At 39.2% G+C, this 13242-nt stretch overlaps 1 protein-coding gene across 3 annotated transcripts in view; it reads left to right on the forward strand.

Moving 5' to 3' along the window:
* Nucleotides 1-13242, forward strand: part of ARID5B (AT-rich interaction domain 5B) — a 149203-nt gene that overhangs the window by 89636 nt on the left and 46325 nt on the right. The window lies entirely within an intron of this gene.

The following is a 13242-nucleotide window of genomic DNA, read 5'->3' on the forward strand; positions in this document are numbered from 1 at the left end:
TTTATGTATATTTGGGAGGGGAGCAGGGTACATTCCTACCCAAGAAGAAAATCCTGGTTGTCTGAAATAATGTTGTGTGATGAATCAGTAAATTTTTATTGTTCATATCCTCAGAGGTCAGTAATACTGACATTTGGAATGCAAACCAGATAGCGTATGTAAATACTGTATGTGCCTCTGCTCTGGCTACAGCTGTGGTCAGTGAAAGCTATAATTCACTTTGCACTAGATGAATAATGGTCTCTCTCTAACCAGGGCCAGCGCAACCCATTAGGCGACCTAGGCGGTCGCCTAGGGCACTGCGATTTGAAGTGCAGCGACTGCGCCGGTATTTCCGCGGCGGGACCTTCCGCCGGTGGCGCTCCTGTCTCTAACTTCTTCTTCATTTAGAATGTTGATTTAAAAGGAAACATGGTTACACTTTTGAAATCCTTAGCCATAACGAAGACTTGCAGAGATTTCTGATAGACATTCAGAATGTATGTAACATTATGTCTAGATTTAATGTCTTGAGTAAATATTGACCAGTATTGACCTTTGCTTTGCCTCAGTCAATATTTACCTCTTGAGTTGATGAATCTTGATATTCATCTCAGCGGAAGTCCATATCTTCTTAATACGATACATGGAAGTCTGGTGCTCATTTCTTATGAATTGGCTCGAGCTGTTTGAAGCTAGTGAAAAGTAGCTACATAGACACTGCTGGTGTTTATTCTCTCTAAGCTGTGACTTTTGTCATGTCTCCTAAGCTAAGCAGCATCAGGCTATATAAGCACTTGGATGGGAGACTTTGTGGGAAAACCCAGATTCATAGTTGGTTAATTTGCGGGTATTGTGATTCCTTCTGCCAGAACAGAATCATTGCCCCAGGATGGTGTTAAAACACTGTGCTGAGGTCCTTCCAGATGATATGTTAACGTGAGGTTCTTACCCATTGTGGTCATTAAAAATCCCATAGCATCTTTCGTAAGGCGTGGGGTATTAACCCTTGTGTCTAGCCTAATTGCAATTTAGAATAAGGTACTTATATACGTATTATTGCAGTAATACTTAGGGGCCTTGGTGGAAATTGAGGCCCCTAGGAACTATCCACCAGTTTGTAAATACATGGTAAGAGACCAGCTTTACCCTGAGGAACCTGGATCCTTTAGTCAACTCCACTGAGGCTCTGCAAAGTGTGCAGAGCTCCACCCGTGACCCATACAGAATTCATTTATGATCAGGGCCTGGATACATACCTGAATTCCCACTCTAGTTTCAGGCATGTAATTTTGCCTGTCCTAACGTGGTTGTGTAGTGTTGCTGTGTGCTGTTAAACAAATTCCCCATTTTACCCCAGAAGTGGCTGCACTTTATTGATGGAAAAAGTGATTCCTATACCTATAATCTGTATGCTGAGAGAGATTAAAAATTGAAGAACACTGCAATCCATTTGGAAAGAATGTGCTACATAAATATCAGATTATGCAAATCTAAACTATTCATCTTTCAAATGTTCATTTTGCCTTTTCCCTGATTATATTTTTTGAATTGCCATATGTACTTCTTGTGGCATTTCTGTCTTGTCAAACTGAAAAGAGAAATCCTTATAATTAACTTTTTATGGATTTCCATTCCCAAATAGAGCTATATTTATCTTTTTTTAATTTGTAACCATTGAGTAATATTGTAGTGGATTTTAAGTTTTTAAAAAAAATTCCTCAAACTTGTTTTTTATAAACATTATAAGTCACTATCAAGGGCATATGCTTGAGAGAAAGGAATTGGGAAAGAAGAGGATTTTAAAGTTGCACAATTGTATTGGAAAAAAACAGAACAAGCAAATCATGTATTTCTAAAGATCACACTGTTGTTTAATGTTATAGCAACATTCTTTCAGGAATGCTGATGATACACAGGAAATAAGTGAATAATTCTAATTGCAAAACTCTGTTGGTTTGTTATATTTCAAATGTTAAGATTTAATCAGCCCTGGAGTTGTGTTAAGAATAACAGGACATTTAAAAAAAAAAAAACCTGACTGAAGCAATAGTGATTTATCAAAGCAGCACTCAAATTAAATAAAGATTTGGCAGGATAGGCTGGAAAGTGCATTTATGTTTTCATGTACTCTTTTTTTCCTGATGTACCCTTATTGGTTTGTTTTAATACCGGTGTTATTTACATTTCAGGGATGGGCCTGTTATGCAGGAAATTGTCCAAACCCCTACAGCTGTATTTTACATTGAAATGTTTTTTTTTAATGAAGTGATTGTGCAGACTTAATTTGGTAATCTATTATTAAATTTATAGTTTCAGGCTGTATATGGTATTTTTGCTTTGTATAGGATGAAAATGGGTACATATGAAGATATATACTATATATACACCTGGTTTTGTATATTAAATCTTTACATATGTTGTCCATTTTCAGAAACAAACTGATTCTTTTGCAAACTCAACTTCTCTTCTGTGCTAGGGAATTCTACAGACTCACGTGTTCCCTAGGTTCATATAATAGCTGAATCAGGTTATACACCAGTCTATTTTTAGTTATGAATGAACTACGGTATATAGAATGCAGTAGGTACTATGATTTCTTTTCAGAGGTTCTAACTCATAAAATCACTGTGCCATACACTGCAATTATAGTGGTAAATATAATCCAAGCATTGTGTTTCAAAGAAAAAATTGTAATTTCCACAAAGTTAGAACTTCCCCCTCATTCTTTATAAGAAATATTATCAGTACAGTAAATCACGTCATATTAAATTAGGATAAGTTCTGTGATCTTGAAATATTCTTGAAAATGTTCATCCCTGCATATTTTTAACATGATTGTACCATTTGTGTATATTTCCCCCTCTCTTGCTGCTATTCTGCATGACATTCATCTAACACTAGAGGGCAACTGAGAGTTTTCTTTAAACTAACAAAGCTGGAGATGGTTTTAATATCAACTGTTTAAACTCAGTGAGGATTTATTTCCCTGTCTGCAAATTTCTACATATGTAACCTCTGAGTTTCCATTGACAGCAAATAATAATCCAAATAAAGTTCTTCTGAGGGAAAATATAGACAGAGTGGTTGAGAAGGCTGATTTTGCCCAAATAAGGATTTTTTGGAGACCCCATGTGTTAGATAATGATCAACTGACAGTTGGTCGTGAGTTAATAATGCTGGATGCTGAAATATGCATACCATGTGGTATAAAACAGTTCTGTAGATGGAGACAAACACGGGCTATAGTTAGACATCAGAAACACATGGAAATGTGTAAACTGTTTAATAGTGTTTCTGTTTAATCCACCCAGATAATTCCCTAAGAACCAACACTGACTGCAAAAGAACATTACGCAACCATCTTCACAGTTAATGTTAAAACTTGCTCTACGTTACTAACATGTAAAGAATAATATTTCACTGTGTCTAGGGTTTTGTTTACGTGCTTAAGGGCCTGATTCTGATCTGATTTACACCTGTGTAAATTGGCAATAATTAAGCTGAACTCAGTGTGTTTGCACTAGTGTAAATGAGATTACCATCAGGGCTGTTATATTTAAAACCACAAACCTCTCAGGTGCTATGGTGAGGACTAGGGTTACTATTTCCATTCTTGCACTCGCTGAAAAAGCTCCAGCTGGTGAAAAATACCGTTTCCTATTTGCTGAGTAACTCGGGTCACTGTGGACACATCACCCCAGTGCTCTGCCCTGCTCCAAGTCTGAATCCTCAGGAATGCAGACCCAATTCAAGGTCTCTGTTATGCTATTCAAAGCTCTAGCTACCTGAAAGATAATTTCTCATTCTGTGACCATGGCCTCTCATGACAGCTATGCTACAGGGGCTCAATAAAACTGCCAAGGGAGGCTTATGAGAATGGGACACAAACTGTAACAGGAGCTGGACCTGGACTATTGAAATCATTCCTGCAAGAGATAAGAATGACTGTGGTCCTCTCTGCTTTCTGAACTGAAAATACAAAACTAATTTGTTTGACGTGGCTCTCCCTCAATAAATATATCAACTATGAGCACACGCAATGCGCAGACTCACTCATTCACTTACCCACATACAGACAAACAAAACTCCTATAAACTAATGAAGATCCATCTCCTACTGGATAGGACGATACAAAGAGAGGGTGAGGGATTGTTATTTCTAACTCAGAATACTTGTTAGGTGTAGGGATACTATCGGACAGTGGTTCTCAACCTTTCCAGATTCCTGTACCCCTTTCAGGAGTCTGATTCGTCTTGTATACCCCAAGTTTCACCTCACTTAAAAACTACTTGTTTACAAAATCAGACATAAAAATACAAAAGGGTCACAGCACACTATTACGGAAAATTGCTTACTTTCTAATTTTACCATATAATTATAAAATAAATCAGTTGGGATATAAATACTGTACTTATATTTCAGCATATAGTATATAGAGCAGAATAAACAAGTCATTGTCTGTATGAAATTTTAGTTCGTACTGACTTAGCTAGTGCTTTTATGCAGCCTGTCGTAAAGCTAGGCAAATATCTAGATGAGTTGATGTACCCCCAGGCTTACATATACCCCTGGTTGAGAACCACTGCTATCATAAGAGGGTCATATACATATCTAGATATAGAAAGATTACTGGAAAGAAATGTGGGTCTGGAAAATTGCTGAAAAGAAGGCGGAATGTTGGTGCCACCAGCATGAACTCACATAAATAGACACATTGTTTAGAACTCGGCTCGTAAAGCAGCTAGAGAAAAATTGTGATCATTGTGGCCCCAATAATAATTTTTCAGTTGATCACAATGTTGCATAGTGGAGATACTGTGCACCTAGAGTAGAATGTTCACCAGTAACCCAATGACTTCAATAGGGGCAGGGTTAGGCCAAGGCTGAGCGCTTTGGAAAATCCCACCCTTGCTGTCTGGGTGCATTTTCCACCTGATTTCCTTTCGCCCTATTCATTCTAATGGAAGTTACATATAGATCTCAAGAATGGAGTACACACCATAGTTCCTGCTAATCTCGCTGCTTGCGTCCTCATCCAATGTGAGTGTCTCTAGCAAATTATAATGACATCCCAGTGCAGTGGTAGGGTGCTGAGAAAAGGAAAGGGAGAAACTGAACTCATAGCATTCTTATGTTTAAAGTAAAGCAGTTTTACTTGCCACAGTGATGTGATACAAATGGGTAATGCAATAATTGTCTTAAATAACTTATTTGTCATTTCCACATGCGAGCAGTAAGGTGTTCATGGCTTCATAGCTCTCACTATCAATCCCAATACCAAGGTTCCTAGAAACATTCCTTTTTACTCCTCTTGTGTGAATCTTTATGTATCTATTTAGGTTCTTATACAATGCCCATTTCTTACCTGTCTCTCAGCTCATCCAATCTGTCTAATCTTTCTATCTGTGTGGGAATGATTGGGTATGTAGCTATCTTATTATCAAGGTAAGTAGGTCATGTCTTCATTGAGTAGTGCTGACTCTGCTAGAGAGCAGTTTAATGAATGCTAGTTTTTGTCAGGAATAGAAGGAAATGCTGCCAGGAAAACCTCCTTAACATGTGCTGTATGTTCTTGTTTGTCTTTTATTTTGTAAAGGTTCCTAATGAGAAGTTAGTTGCTATTGGTACATGGTGTGTTTTGCCCAGTTTGGATGAGATTAGTTGATTTACATGGGTTTGCAGTGCACTGTCACTTGTCGCTGCTGTGTTTGCAGTCCCTTTGTCTTGGCTATTACATAATCAGTTGTTCCTGTTCACCCTTTTGCCCTGGTTTTTAACACAGAATATTCTAAAGAGTCAGATTTTCTTTTGCAAGTGCTGTGATCTGCATACAGTTTTGTCTGATACCGAGTTCAGAGTCCACTGTAATTGGAGGCAACATACAGAAGTGTCCATTGAAGTTTGTGGGTGTGGAGGCTAAAAGTCAGTTTCACATTGGGGGAAAGAAAAACTTTAATGAACAAGGGTCAGATACTCTACCACAGTCCAGACATGCCCTACTTTATAATTAAGTCTGATAGCTTCTTCTTTGTGGGCTAAATCCTGCTCCCCTTCCTCACAAATGTAATCCTATTGGACTGGATGTAGGATTCAATTCAGCAAGGCTGTTAAACGTGTGCTTAACTTTAAGCATGGTGACTAGTCCCAGTGAAGTCCAATAGAACTACGTACATGCTAGTTAGGTGTGTGCTTCAGTGCTTTGTTGAATCAGGGCCTTAACCTTTAATGTCCATCTTCTTGTTGTGAATATTCCAAAAACTCACCCTTTTCTTAAATGCTAACATAGCGAAAAGTAAGCAAGAAGCCTTTATAGCAAAAGTTTTGAACTCTAGCCATATAGCAGAGAAGAAAATTAGTCCAAGCGCCTGATCCTGCACGGTTCAGTGCCTTCAATTTGTATTGTGTTCAGTGGAATTTGAAAACATTCAGTCTTCTGCAAAATCAGGCCCTTAATTATCTAGTATGATATGTGCAATACATCCAGTCTTTCTGTTTTTAACAAAATAATTAAAATAGTCATCCACACAATGGTGGTCTTTGCTTTTTTTTAAGTCGTAGTCTGGGGAGGGGGAAAGGGAAACCCAAATTCAATCTGCAACAAGTCAAATGTCTCCATATTAATCCCCACTAAAAAGTGTCTGTTCCACTTATTTCCAAATGAGGAATGTTTTCTTTAGAGAGGCAGCAAATTGATTTTCTCCACATTGAGAATAGAATATCTCATTTCCAAAACAAAACCTTTAGAAATGGTTACACAAGTACACTCTGTATACTTATGAGTTAGAAAATTGTTCAGATGTTTAGTGCCTCTCTCAAGGATATCGAGTCCACAATAGTTTTCAGATTTATTCTGACATGTTCCATTATAAGTCCACAGTGTATATAAATTACAGAAAAGAATGAGCAAGTCCTTGGATTAGAAAAACATGAAAATAATACTTTAGTATTAAAAACTTTTGGAGACTCAAAATATGTCTATCTTGAGTCTGTGTGTGTGTGTGTGTGTGTGTGTGTGTGTACAGATACATAAATATTGACTAGTGTTTATAGCAATAGCAGTTATCCTGTAATAAAGGGAAATATTGTTCTGAAGGTTGTGTTAGAAGGGTTAATATTAATCTCTATATTGAAAAAGGTAGGAGCCTAGTCTGGCTCCCACTGAAATCAGTAGGAGTTTGCCATTGATTTCCATGGCGGGTGGGGTGGGGGGCAGGATGGGGCCCTGTATCTTGGTTTATAGAAAAGTTTCCCCAAATTAAAATGATTGAGATTTTTCTAAACTAGGGTCTGATTTTCCACCTGAGCCTGACATTTGAGCCTTTGCCTTGTGTTGTGGTCCACTTTCATTTCACCCCCATCTGCACAACGCCATGCTGTGTGCTGACTGCTCGCCCTCTCCTCCTGACATGGGCTCAGCTCATCAGAAGCTGTGCTTTTATCAATCTGTGTGCAGTGGGTGCTGCTTCCAGGAGGCAGGAGCTAATACATGGACTTTTCAAAAATTAAATGCAAAACCTGTAACTTGGGATGTGGAACAGGGACTGGGGATGAGGTGAGAGATATAAAAAGAGAAGGCCAAGAAGAGGAGGAAGTCAAGGAGGCAGCTATGAGTCCAGAATAAGCATCGGAGATAATCTAATCCTAGGCTAGCTTTTGAGACTTCACCTAAATACAGCAATATGTTCATTCTTATCTTCCAGATACTGTAGGATGCTAGAAGCTCCCTTGTATGAGGGGTGAATGGTAGGGATCCTTCTTTAGTAAGGTGGTTGGCTTTCTAGTAATTATGTTTTAAAAGGTGCAACATGTAATAATATTCTTCAGCGAAGAGCTAGGTTTTGCCAGGCTAATCTGTGTGTGACTGTCTGCCCCCTTCAGGTATGCTTGATCAGCCCTGGGGGTTTCTGGGATTCAAGGCTTGAGTGCATCTGAGAACTTTGCAAGGTTCCGTTTTAAATCACCCCTTCAGTCCCATGCTGGATGTCCAAATCTTCCTCCTCCCCTTATTTGACTGTGGCCCTCAATATTATTACAAAGTCACTTGGTTTCTATATTGGTATGGCTAATCATCTTTGCTGTAGGCAAAAGTACCGTTGCTTCTGCTCCATCCCAATCCTTCCACAAAACAATAACAAGGAAATAAATTCCGCAAGCCGCAGGAAGCAGTATGGCACTACAAGTTAGAAGCAGAAATGCAGAACAGCTACCCCAGCACACTCCTCTTTTAAGGAAATGGTGATAGGCTTTTTTGTTCTTTTTAAGTGTTTCTGAGAAATTGTTAAGACCTAGAGGCCAGGATGAGAAGTCATATCAGGAAATAGTTATGCAGATCAGAGAGCCCTGAAAAAGTCTGGGACTTTGATCATGGGCATTACAATTGCTTAGACATTCGCTAGAATAAGTAATGTAGAGTGATCAAGAAAGGGTACATGTTTTAGGCATTACTACAGGACTGTTTACTTACATGGTTTGTTGAGCAGCCAGCAAAGTCCAAGGTTATTTTGGACTTAGCATGCGTAAGTGATCCAGGTATGACAAATGAGGTAATACATTCCACTCTCATTAAAGACTCTTGGCTGCAGCACCAATTTTGACACAATGCCAGTGTTGCTGGATCTCAACTGAGCAAAAGCCGCTTTTTCTCACCCTCCCTATAACAACACGTCTTTTATGTCAGTCAAAATACATGAATCCAGAGAACAGTATTATCACGAGGATTCAACTAGTTGGACTTGTGATTATAATCAGTGTCCAAAAATATTTTAAACTGTAACACTATTCTACAAAACCCAGTCAGGCCAACATGGCATGCTGCCATCCCTTTGTCTGTACCTACACTCCAGCGCGGCTGTACCCACACGGTGCCATGAGATCCCTCCAGTATCTTGGGGAAATGAAAATGAAATGAAAGATTGAGAGCTTAGGTGTGTACTAGTCTGGTTTGTATAGGATCAGACTTTTAACAGTACATAAATGTAGTACATAATCATATCATAGCTCTGTTGCCTCAGTATACAGAGAGAAACAGTCCTTTGGTGCATAGCATTTACAGAATACATTATAATAGTTCCAAAGTTCAAATATGCTATTTAATAATTCTTAAAATCTATGGCTGGTACTTTCCCTTATGTGCAAACATGCATGGAGAGGAACAAATTAACACAATGAAGCCCATGGCTCTGTGAGGTATGAACCTGATGCTTTCTTCTTTTAGTCTGATGAACTTGCAGTATTACAGTGGGTTGGGCCAATGGAGGTAGGGGATCTGTGGCTCCGCCTCTGACCCTGCAGTTTCCTGGCCAGACATGCAAAGGGACTTTCCCTCCGCAGTTCCCATCAGCTATTACAGTACAGCAGGGCCAGGAAGTGTGTTATCGGGTGTTGGCCCAATCTGTGGCCTTCTGGGCAGGGGGGAGTAAAGGTCTCAGGGCACACCGGAATTATCATGCTGCTTTGATCAGCCTTAACTTGATGCCCCCCTTTTTCTATAGTTCTCCTGAGAACATGCTACTAAGTGTGGCTTCTCTTACACCCTTACCAGGTCTCCTTTTTCTGAATAGTGGGAGGGAGAGAGGTAACCATGTGGAGGGAGCAGCCTGTAGCACTGTCCTCCATGTGGAGGCTCCAACATATATTTTTTTCTACCATTTTGCTCCCCTATGCACTGCACCCTCATAAGGATGTGGAAGGAGGCAGAGCACAGGGCCACATATATTTCACTCACGGTAACAGGAACTTTGGAGCTTTGATGTGTATCATGACAGTCTGTGGCAGTTCTATTAAAAGTCAGCTTTGGGCCTAACAGACACTGGGCCAAATTTTTAGGTGAAGTCAATGAAGCTATGCCAGTTTACACCATCAGATAATTTGGCCCTCTTTTGTTGTGCCACATATAATATGGGGCAATTGTAGTCTGTCTATGTAATAAAAACTCTTGTGGCATTTGTTGTGATTTATTTTCTAAAGCTATATAATGTTCAGCCAAAGTCTGGAAGAAGGTGGGCTAGCTAGAAGGACAGAATGTTTAAATCTTATTTTCAAGATACCAAGAGCTAGTTGGTCGTGATAAGGACTAACTCCTAATTTTCTTTTTAAAACATGGTTTTGTGTGCATTTTGGACAGAGGAAAAAAGTGTCAGAAATTTATGAACATAACGTTTCCTTTTGCACTGATAAACTTACCAAGAGCTGAATTGTGCAATGTTTCTTTTGTTTGATTGTCATTATGGAAGGAGTTTGCCAGTGCAGCACAAAAAGTGGATGGGTATGGCTCCGGAAGATGGGGGATGTGACTATAGAGAGCTTCTGGTCAGGAGCCTCTACTGGCAGGACCCCAGTAGAGACTCTGGTGGGAATGAAAGCTATCTCCCGTCCTAACATTAACTCCAAAGGAAGGAGAAAGCGATAAGTGGAGATGAATGTCCCCTGGAGTGCATTTCCCTCTCCACTCAATGGCAAGGAGATAAGTAGTCCACATTCTCTGCTTCCCCACCCCAGAGTCAATGAATGACTTGCTGTCTTTTTGTTTCCTGCCATGTGGCAAAATTTTTGATCACGTGAGTTAAGTATCCATGATCTTCCCATAGGCACTGACCTCTGATATCAAACTGTGTGAAATACTCTCTCGCAATCTGTGTGTATGATTTTTACTGTGCTGCCAAATCTCATCCCGCCTCACACACAGGAAAAAAGTGTTCCCATCTCTGAGCAGATCCCTATAAATAATTTCTCCTGAGAATTTACAGCTAAAGTGGCAATAAGCTATTTTCCTGTATGGGGAGAGTTGTCAAGGGATGGTTGTCATTATGGCTTGTGTAACTGTTGACATTCATGCTATTTCCATTTCATGCTTTTTCATCTAATCAGGAATACAGGACTTTACTACCAGGAAGTAGTGAACTGAAAAACAAGATCATTCATACTATACATATACCATTTACTTTGTCAGTAATTTGTTATACTTCCCTTTTATTGTTTTACTATTACAAATTTTTGTGTTTGAATTAGACCTTTCTTCATCTGCACCTCTTGCTTGATTCTGTAGTGTAGTCATAATCCTGTGTCCATGGTATCAGACTTCTGGCCAGTGTTATGACTTCATTGCATGACCAAGTAGGAAGAGCAGATGGGTTGTGAGGGAGAAAATCAGATTTTAAGAAACAATGGTCTGGTTCTCCACTCAGTTTATGAAATCACACTGCTGCAAAATGGCATAACAGAGTGATGAATTAGGCCCCCTTTCTCTCTGTTAATTTAGCAAAAGTGGCCAGCAAAATTATTAAATGCATGTGAAAGTAATAGATCTAAGGTGTTAAGACTTTTGCCATGGGTACTTTACTTCATCTGTGTGGCCATTGCCCATTAGCATACCAGTGAAATCTATGGAATGTTAGCTCATGCCTGCTACATTTTGCAGCACAGTTGGGTGTGTTTTACCTGGACATACCTGAAATGTCTGGCAGACCTTGGCAGTTGAAGTAGCATTCTCCAGAGCAGTCTTTCCCTGCTCTGTTTTAGATTTCTGTCTGAGTCACAATTGTAACTGTGAAGGTAACTTCTTTTTATAGATACACGTTTTGTAAGTGAATTTAATCCTCTTGATGAGCTACTAAACTTGAAATAAACTTTAATCTTGAAGACCAGGGTCCACTTTTAAGCACATGAGTAATTTCATTGACTTCAGTGGGGGTACTCACATGCATAAAAGAAGCATATGCCTTTAAGTACCTTGCTGAATCAAGGCCCAGACCAGCAGGTTTGAACCTTTCATATTGTGAGCAGGTGCTATGCAAGTTTTACCACACAGCACTGTCAAGGCACATGCATCCTGAACTTCAGCCCAGCTATTATCCTAATGCATGACCCTGTGTAGCAGAGATCTCCAGTGGTATGGAATTGTTCCAAACTGTGTGGTAACTTGTTGATGGGGATGAGAATGACCTGATGGAATACATTTTATTTGTAACTGAAGTTTGAATTGGATTCCAAGTGTGCAGAAGCTAAGGGCTTTAAGTAGGGTGACCAGATGTCCCAATTTTATAGGGACAGTCCTGATATTTGGGGCTTTGTCTTATATAGGCGCCTATAACCCCCCACCCCGTCCCGATTTTTCACACTTGCTATCCAGTCACCCTAGCTTTAAGAAAGAATCTGCCTAGATCCCAATTTGAAAATCTCACAACTTAGTACAGTGACGTTCAGAGCTGAAACTGAAGCCCTTGGATTTGGGCTGTGTGTTCAGGGTTCATTGTGGTGTGCACTTCCTGAGAGGTTCCAAGCACCTTTCAACCCTTAAGATATATTACACCATGCTGATGCGTGTGCGCTGCACTCTGCCAAGGGTTCGAGTGGCATTTCAGTGTCTGGGTTTGCTCCCTTCCCTTAGCTAGAGGAGAGAATAACACACAGCCAGGTAGATAAAGAGGAATATGTTGTAAAGTTTACAGCAAAAATGGGTTTTATTTAAACTGATAGTATTTCAAGCCTCCCAGATTCATTTTTGGACAGAAGGCCGGTCACATTGACTAGAATGGTCACAAATAAGTGCCATCAGTTTTCTTTAACTATTTGTTCAAAGTTTCACTTTCATTTGTTTTGCTCGTGTTGACTTTCTGTGACCACTCAAGTTATCAGATCTCACTGGCATAAATATTTGCAGAAAGTAAATTTCAAAACCATGTGCGCGAGTATTCCCAGAAACCAAATGTTCCATTCACATATATACGTGAGTATTCATGCCAAAATTTCTCATCCAGTCAGGGATCAGGAAAAAAAATTGTGTGAATTATCTGATCAGTCACAACCAGCCAACACATCTTGAATATCCAATTCTCTCAGAAAACTATTCATAATCAAACTGCAGAGTATTTTTAAAAACTGCAGTAGAAATAACTATGAATAAACATCTTCAAGGAAATAGCAGTTTGCTCATGAACATGCCATAAGCTGAAAAGGAGGCTAAATTAGTCAAATACATGATTTGTTATGAATTATTCGCTCAGCTTCAGTCAATTATCACTGCTCAGAGCACAAAATGGATATATTTGAAATTTAAACAGTGTTAGAACAATATCTTTATCTGTAATGGATTTGGGAGCAAATGTTAATGTATATGTTTCAAGTGTGAATGGAAATATTTCAAATATTTTCTTTTATGGAGTGGATCTTAGAGGCAAATGCCTTCTCCTAAGCCATCAGAATGAAAGGCTATTGTCCGTATTAATTTATATTGACGATTTTCTGTTACTTGTGTATTTGAAT

Source organism: Chrysemys picta, chromosome 7, assembly GCF_011386835.1.
Source record: "Chrysemys picta bellii isolate R12L10 chromosome 7, ASM1138683v2, whole genome shotgun sequence".
Taxonomy (NCBI): Eukaryota; Metazoa; Chordata; order Testudines; family Emydidae; genus Chrysemys; species Chrysemys picta.